Source organism: Vicia villosa, unplaced genomic scaffold, assembly GCF_029867415.1.
Source record: "Vicia villosa cultivar HV-30 ecotype Madison, WI unplaced genomic scaffold, Vvil1.0 ctg.001831F_1_1, whole genome shotgun sequence".
Taxonomy (NCBI): Eukaryota; Viridiplantae; Streptophyta; class Magnoliopsida; order Fabales; family Fabaceae; genus Vicia; species Vicia villosa.
In genome coordinates, this window is record NW_026705741.1 from 257,840 (window position 1) to 267,163 (window position 9,324).

At 36.8% G+C, this 9,324-nt stretch overlaps 1 long non-coding RNA gene across 1 annotated transcript; it reads left to right on the forward strand.

Annotated features, from left to right (window-relative positions):
* The first annotated feature begins 3,636 nt into the window (after positions 1–3,636).
* LOC131636795 (uncharacterized) lies at positions 3,637–5,858 on the forward strand. The gene is made up of 3 exons (XR_009294182.1): positions 3,637–3,754; positions 3,852–4,557; positions 4,873–5,858. It is a non-coding gene; the product is annotated as an uncharacterized LOC131636795 (long non-coding RNA).
* Positions 5,859–9,324: the final 3,466 nt, after the last annotated feature.

Here is a 9,324-nt window from a genome sequence, read left to right on the forward strand (position 1 = left end):
ACCCAAGGTATTCAAAAGGTGTTCACCAATTGTCACTTGTTATCCTTGTTTAATTAAGGTATTTTAATTCAAAAGATTGAAGGTATTCAAGAGGTGTTCACCAATTGTTACTCAATCTTTCGATTTGATTAAGGTTTTAAGAAAGAAATTTTTACTATGTATTTAAATCCAACAGATCAAGGTATTCAAGAGGTGTTCACCAATTGTCACTTGATCTTTCGGTATGTTTAAGAAAAGAAGTTTTTGCGTTAACAACTTGACGTTGGATCAAGCGTTTTAGGGGTTTGATTTTATTGAAATGGGTCTAATCGCACTTGGGCGGAAAAGACCATTGTTGAAATGAGATTCGCACTTGGGCGAAATTTGCACTTGGGCAATGAAAAGACTTCGCGCTTGGGCGAAAAATGAAATAATGAGTTTGAATTGTTTTGAAGTTTTTGTGAGAAGATTTTTGAAATGGACTCGACATTGGATCGAGTGTTTTATTAGATGAAAAAAAAGTGCTTTAATCCAAAAGAATCGAGGTATTCAAGAGGTGTTCACCAATTGTCACTTGATCTTTCGGGTTGATTTAAGAAACATATTTTTTGAAAAAAAAGAAACTCGACGTTGGATCGAGAAATCATTTGAAATGAAAATCTGATTAATTAACATAAAAGAAAAAGGGTATTAAAAACCATTTTGTTGAAAAAGAACTTGGGCTAGGGCTGAAAGCCCAATAGTTATTTTTAGGAGGCGCAGGGGGTGTGTATCCATAATAGAAGAGTTTGGCCCAAGTGAAAACCAAAGAGAAACCCATTTTAAAAAAACATAAGATCAAACCGTTTGGGCAAAAGATGGATATGGGCAAGTGTTTTGGTCGGGTTGAAGATCCGATTTAACCCTAAATATCTATACTGAAACGAACACACGCTTCAGAAGTCACAATGGAACTTCAAATGGTGTTCCTTCCCTGTTTCTCGTATCTCTCACTCTCTCTGAATGCTACTTCTACGCCTCTCACCTCTCTCGATTCATCGATGGCTTCCGGAAGCAACAAAAACAACAAACAAAACCCGGTCCCCAACAATCCCTAAACCCTAGTTTTCATTACGATTCAAGCATTACAGTTTACATGGAGAAATTGAAAGTAACGCGAAAAAATAAATAAATTAAAACTGCAATCCAGGTATACCTCTAAACTTTGATTTCTTCACTTCTCATCACCGTTCTTCTTTTGTTCTTTGAATTTCCGAATCCGCGTCCTTATGTCGCTGTTGTTCGTCGATTGAAAGTTTTGAATGTGTGGATTTTGATGCGGTTTTTATGTATGAATGGAAGGTTTGAGGTTATGGTGAGTTAGTGTTGTGGTTTACCGAGTGTATGTTATTGTCTACGGTGGTCTGTTATTATTGTGCGAAGGTGATGTGAGTTTTTGTGAGTTATGCAAATGAGAGTTGAATCTGAGGTTGAGTTAAGGTAAATGTATGAAAGGGTTGTGCGTGGAGGGTTTGATTAAGGTTTTAGAGTTTGGTTGTTGAGAGGTTGCTGAGTTGAAGAATTATTTGTGTTGTTGTGTTTATGAGTGTAAGAGTTCAGTGGTTGGTTGAGATTGTGGCGGATGAGTCGAGCTGCTAGGTTTGGTTTGTGATTCGGTTTGGGTAAGATTGAGGGGTTGTGAGGGTGAGGTGAGGTTTTTTCCAGCAGAGATTCTCGTTAGATAATTGTTGGTGGCTCCCTCTTTCTGTGTGTCGCACGCTCGTGAAAAATGAACAACAGAGTCGCCACTAATATATTTATCCCAAAGAGGGAAAGGAATATCAGAAAACCTAAAATAAAGAAAAGATAAGAAAAGGTCTTTCGACCAGAGATAGGGTACGGGAGTCGGTTACGCAAGGGGAAGGTACTAGCACCCCTCACGCCCATCGTACTCGATGGTATCCACCTATGTTTGTTGCTATCTAAAGGATGTGTACTATAAATCTAAAGTTTAATGCTAAGGGAATGCATGCAAAGGGAAATACAGGGAAAAAAGGTTCAAAAATAGTTGTGCTCGCTTAGGCCCCGCGACCTAATGCCTACGTATCCTTTCAGGAATCAGAGCGCAGTAGTTCGGCTCACATTTTTTTGTTTGTTTTTGTGTTTTTTAGTGGACGAAGTTACATTCGCAATCTAGCATTAGGATAGCAGCTCGTTGAGTGGAGTCTTATGCGTTACCTGTCTGTGATCGAAAGGAAGCAACGTATCCAATTAGGGGAAAGAATGCCCTGAAGGCAAGAGAGAGAAGAGATTTTGAGCATTTCAAGTGGCACCCTAAAGCAAGGGAGACTCGAGTTACTCTATGGTTTGTATTTTTTAAGGTTGGGAATTTTCACTCAGGTGATTCCCTTAAGCAAGGGAGACGAGAGTTTCTATTTCCCTCTTTATTTGTTTTGGCCTTTATTAGATGTTTTTTAAGTGTTTTCTTTGTATCTTTTAAGGGGAATTAAATCAACTATTTGTTAAGTGTTTTAATGTTGAAAAGAAAAAGGAATGAGAAACAAGCCTAATATGAATTAACTAGCCTAATGTTAAAATGGGAATTTCTAGATCCTAATATTATCATGGTTTCTACCTAAAGTTAGGATTAAAGGACACATGGAAATTAAAGTCAAAATTAGAAGCAAAAATTGAGAATGATATAATGGTGCAAAATTACACACAAGCATGAAGTAACAAGTCAAAAATATAGTACAAAAGTGAAATAAAATACTACTATTTTTATTTATTTTTATGGGGGAAATTTAATTACAAATCAAGTAAAAAGACTAAAAACAAATAGCCTAAAAACTAGTATTTTTTATGCACGTTTTTATATGTCAACAATTGTATTAAAGGTCTAAAACAATAAGAAAAGTCAGCATTTTCATTACTAAAAGATGTGACAAAAAATCTAATTAAAATCTAAATTGTTAATTGAAATAAAAGGAAACAGGGGGGTGTCAAGTTGAATTTGAGGTGTAGAAAGCAAATTGGGGCGCATGGCCCAGGTCTGGCCCATAGGAATTATTTTTGTTCAGCATTGGTTGCCAAAAATGGCAGTGGGCTCAGGGGGTGCAGACAGCGGATCAGGCCCAAAGTCTTGTTTTCAGACTTAGATTTTATTCTGGTACCAAAAATGGAATATGCTGGTCTTAGGGGGGAGGTGAATGTGAAATTCGGCCCAAATATTTGTCTTGATCCAATATGACTATTATTCAGTTTAATTTGATTCTCTAATCAATTTCCACTAATTATTAGAATTAATCTTAAATCAACTTTATAATCAATTAATTAATAGAATTAAAAAAGACTAATTAAAAAGAGAAATTAGGGTTTAATTAAGGTGTGACGATTAGCCTTCTCTCACTCAGACTCTCTCCTTTCTCGTTTCATCTCTTCCCTCTCTCAAAACACACGGTGGCCAGAAATCACCCTATGGCGGCGACTGCGACGGCCGGAGGTCAAAACCTCCAATTGAAACCACTAACACAGTCGTTATGTTGCCCTGACTACGACAATCTCCTCTGTTTTCTTTGATTCTCCCTCAAATTCTCGTAATCAAACCCAAAGTGAAACCCTAGATCTAGCTAAATGTTCAATTAATCAGCGATGGTGACGAATCAAGGAACAAGACCACATGGCATCAAGAAGATCGAAGAAAGGTTAAAGAACTACTTACCTACCGGAGTAGCTCCGATGCCTCTTCGACGATTGTATGCTGGCAAAATAAACGTGAGGGGAACTTCGGTTTCAGGTAACCTCAATTCTCGTTCTTCTCCTTTGTGTGTGTATCTTCGTTTTCTTCTGATTCGTTTTCTTTTTTGCGTTTCTATGTTTGAGTTGTTGAATAGAGTGTGAGGGAGGTACGAGCTGATGAAGAGAGAAGTTGCAGAGGATGACTTGTAAGTAGGAGGATGGAGGCCGAGCTCAAGCTTAATCGGAGCTCCGATTGTGGAGCTCCAATGGCTTCTGAAAACCGAGCGTATAGTGAGGGTAATTGGAGAGAGAGGTTGGAGAGAGTGAATTTGCAAAGATATGAGGGTTGAGTGATGAAGACGATGAGATGAATATGGAGAGTGGTTGGAGTGTGGAGATAAAGAAGAATGGGGAGAATAAAAAATGGAAGTTGAAGGTGAGTAAAATGGTGGCAAGGGTATGGAAATAGTGATGAGTGAAGCAGAGAAATGGTGGAGTGGAGATGAAGGTTGGAAGATTCTGAAATGGAGAGCGCATTGAGAGAGTGAAGTGAAGATGATGAAGATGGAAGAGTTGTGGTGGAGAGGAGAAGAAGAATGGTTGAGGGAATGGTGAAGTAAGGAAAAATGGGGTGGAGAATGGAAGCAGAGAAATGGTGGAGTGGAGATGAAGATGATGATGAGTGAAGCAGAGAAATGGTGGCAAGGGTATGGAAATGGTAGAGAGGAAGCTTGAATGAAAGAGAGGTTAAATTTATATAGAATGAGAGTGAGAGGATTCAGTTAGAGGAGAGTGATTGTGAGCCCTTGGATTGAGTTTCTGTTATGAACTTTGATGATGAGGATTGAAGGTTGGAAATAGGTTAGTTATCAATTTCTGTTTTCTGTTGACTCACTGAGTTAGGGTAGTTATGTTAGTTAAAGGTGTTTGTACTAGGTTGTTAGAGTCAGTTAAAGTAGGATGAAAGTTGGTTATGAGGAGGTTATTTCTGTTATATGCTGTTAGGAGTTAGTTACAAGGTTGGTTGGGATTAGTTAGGCAGAGGTTATAGTCAGTTACTGATTTGATAGTTATGCTGGGAGTTTGTTACAATTGGGTTTTGACAGTTAGTCAATTAGTTATGGGTTTTTCTCTTGATATTTGAATGTAAACTGGTTTTGTTTTGTAAATGTGCAGGGCTGTAGCTTAGAGGAGCTATCGAGACCGTTTCCTTTTTTCCTTGAAGGGCTGATTTAGAGATGTTGCAAGTTAAGTGTATCATGAATGGTAAGGAGAGCTGCAGATTGTATTTTGTTGAACTGTTTGGATTTGAACTTGTTGCATAGAACTGATGGCTGAATATGGTGATATGAAGTGACTGAGTGCAGGGTTAGTATTAGTATGAATGACATTGGATGATGGTTTAATGGGTTAGAAACGCTTAAGCAGAAATTATATGTGGGTGATTTGAACGTTTGGATTTGTCATGAGTGAGTTTTCGGTCTTTCTGGAGTTAATCGTTGTGTTTTTTCTTATTCATCGGACTTTGCCGTGACTCAGGTATGCTTTTGGATTTATCTTGAATTCGAATGAATAGGTTAAAGTAATGTATGTACAGTGAGTGAATGTGTTTTATTCTGAAATGTATGCTGAATTGTATGATTGGTTTACATTGCAGCAGGGAGCCCCCTTTTTTTTGTTTATTTGCTGGTAGGTAACAGTTGGGAAGGTTGGTTTGCAGGATTTTCGCCGAACCGGTTCTCTTATAGTGCAGCAATGAATGCTAGCTTCGATTCTTGTTTGCTGCTGTTTTTTTCTTTATTTAACTCGTAGCAGGTATGTTTGTGATGCTACGACTTCGAACAAGCCACAGAGTTATCAAGGAAGCATGAAAGCTTGGAAAATAGGAGGATGGTGCAGGCGTGAGCGTGAGCATTTTTCTGTCATGGGGCATGTATTGGATGTTTATTGATGGCTGCAGAAAGCTCTCTTTTTTGGTTTGAATTGATGTAATCTTTCCCTTGCAGTTTGCAGTACCTTTGTAATAAATTAGGACTATAGTAATTAGTTTGTAAGCTTGGAACTTTGATGTGTGAATGGTAAATGATGCAGACTTTCATAAGCTTGTAATAAGCCTTATCTTGTAATGAATCATGATAGCCATTTGAATGAACTTTGCACATGGGGGTTTATCTTAGATATCGAATATAGTTGAAACTCGAATTTTGAATGAATTATTTTCAGATTATTGTTTGGATCCAAATGACAAATTCCAAATATTCAGATTTATCCTCTTTTCCCAATCGAATCTTTTACTTTCACGCTTCTTTTGATTAATGTCTTGCATAGAATTCCATGACCATGGTGTGAGCCCTTTTAAAATATTTGTCAGAGCAACTCAATCTCAATAATGATCCAATACATATCATCTTGTTATGTATTCATCAAGTCTTGCAACATAACTTATAACTCAAGCATTGCGTCAAATAATTGTCTCCAAACTACACAAAAAAGATTCTCTTGATTGTTAAATGAATATGGAGATAAATCATGATCCAACCGATGTCTTTAACCTATCACTACTGATTTAATGAATCAATATATTTTTTCATGAATGAATGCATGATGGGTAAGATGACCTAATGGATGAAATTATGAGATGCATTGGCCAGTTAGCATAAAATTAGATGAGCAAATTTTGGGGTACAACACTGTGTTATCATGCCCTCTTTTATATAGATAAATGAAATGAATTTGGAGGGAAGATTTGAAGATTTTTTGAACATTTTGATTGACTTCTTTTCGTGGCTTTTTTGCTGCAGGTTGATATTGTGGTATTTTGGTGAAAGATTTGGCTTGTTGCTGCAGGGCTGTATGGAGCAGGCCATATGGTGATGGAGCAAAGTTTTGCTATTTTGTAGCAGCAAGTTGATGGGGGAGCAGAGGCTTGTACCACCTTTTGTTTTGTTGTGGACCTTTTGAACTGATGATGGGTGATGCGTGGAGATGAAATCGGGCCTTATGAAGAAACACTTTCTCCTTCTTTTTTTCTGTATTTTGTCATTTTGTACATGCTGGATGCAATTGTAGATCACATGGCTTCTAAAACTTAATGTTTCTATTCAAAATTAAGGTTTGTAACAAAGACAAAAAGACTTGGGCCTTAAACCTTGCCATAGCTCAACCATTTATTTATGCATGAATTGTAATGGATTTGTAACAAAAATCTCATTGTTTTTTATTTTTTTTTCAAATTTATTATTTAGTTTAATATTCTTTTATTTAATAATCAAAATGTGACATTTCAATTAGTAAATAAATCGATTATTTAAAATAAATAATAAAAGGATAATGGATGCAAATGAATGATCAGGTAAAAATGGTGCAAATGAATCTATTATGACTTGATGCTATGTTGATGGATTGATTTATTAACAAATAAAAAACTTAGGTCTAAATTTAGGGTATGACAATTGCCCCTATTTAATTATCTTTATCCAGGTAGCTTGAATGACTTTAGTCTTCGTGATATCAATTGCAGAAGGTAATTAAATACAAACAGACCTGAATTTTGCCTCTTGATGCAATGAGATATTTTGTATGCATGGATGCATGAATTCTTGATGGGGATATGAAAACTGAAAGTAAATCTGTGGGGATTGATGAAATAATTTGTCAAGGAATTCCAATGGGAAGACTTGCTGGGAAAGGAAATGGTGCCAAAAATCGTTCTCAACCAATGAGTTGATATGATTAAAACAAGGAAATAGCCAACATCAACCAATGAGTTAATGAAGGTAAACAACGATTTGTTATCAACCATTGAGTTGATTTCAAAAGACATAACTGACATCAACCAATGAGATGATGAAGGTCGACACATCGTCCACAACCAATGAGTTAAGTACGATCAAAACACGAAGACACCAACATCAACCAATGAGTTAATGAAGGTAAATAAAGATTTGTTTTCAACCAATGAGTTGACTTCAAAAGACGTAACTGACATCAACCAATGAGCTGATGAAAGTCGACACAGCGTCCACAACCAATGAGTTCAGTACGATCAAAACACGAAGACACCAACATCAACCAATGAGTTAATGAAGGTAAACAACGATTTGTTTTCAACCAATGAGTTGACTTCAAAAGACATAACTGACATCAACCAATGAGCTGATGAAAGTCGACACATCGTCCACAACCAATGAGTTGAGTACGATCAAAACATGAAGACACCAACATCAACCAATGAGTTAATGAAGGTAAACAACGATTTCTTATCAACCAATGAGTTGACTTAAAAAGACATAACTAACATAAAATAATGAGCTGATGAAAGTCAACATATCGTTCTCAACCAATGAGTTGGGTACGATCAACACAGATAGACGCCAACATCAACCAATGAGCTGACGAAAGTCGACACATCGTCCTCAACCAATGAGTTGAGTACGATTAAAATTTGGAATAGCCAACATCAACCAATGAGTTAATGAAGTTAAACAACGATTTTTTATCAACCAATGAGTTGACTTCAAAAGACATGACTGACATCAACCAATGAGCTGATGAAAGTTGACACATCATTCTCAACCAATGCGTTGAGTATGATAAAGACAGAAATTAAGCCGTCATTAACCAATGAGTTGATGAGGGTGTGAAGAAGTTGATTTCAACCAATGAGTTAACTTGGGTTAAAAAGAAAAGACCAACTTCAACCAATGAGTTGAGAAGGTAAATGATAAATTTCGACCCATGGGCTCGCAACAAAATAGAAGGATTACTTTTAACTAATGAGTTGACTAAAATGACAAGGAATTTAATGATTGTTCTCAATCCAATGGGTTAACAAAGGTTAACAAGAAGATAATGATCCCCTATGCATGCTTTGTGTTGATGTATGAGACATTTTTGTTTTTCTATTGTGCAAATTGATGAACATGATATGATGGCTGATCAAGTAATGAATTTATTGGAACGTGAGCCAATGGGCAATGGATTTTTTGGGTATCCATGGTGGATTGGGCTTGGTTTTCAATGGAAAAGACCGAGCAAGATCAGAATTTTGATTTGATTTTGTGGGAGATTGTCCCATGAATGATATGCATGATTGATGAATGCATGCTATGAATGAAGTATATGGTTAGAATCTTTTAACAGGTGCCCTAGTGGAGGGTGATGATTTTTTTTTGTGAAATGGAAAAGGTCCCTTGGTAGAAGGTTTGTGCAAGCATAATTCCCTACACCAATTATGAATTTGAGGACGGCTTGATATGGCATAGTCTGCTTGGATTTCTTGAGGGAAAGGTATTGGCCTTGACTTGCCCCAGAATGGTGAGTATATGGAGAAACTTGCTTCAACAATGTTTTGGAACCAATTGATGTCCTGAAATGATATGCCCCATTGCTTGGGAACTTTGAAATGAGAATGCCCCAGAATGATGGACTTCTAATGTAATGCTTACCCTTGTTGGACTGAAATTCGGGATAAGGTAACCATGATAGTACCTCTGTAGGCTCCTCAAATGATTTCCATTGTTGGAACTTCCTTGATGGAAAGTGCTGATTTACAAATGAAACTATTCAATTCAAAATGGTAATTTTAATGCGACGTGAATGCAAGTTTTGAAAACAAATCATTTATTG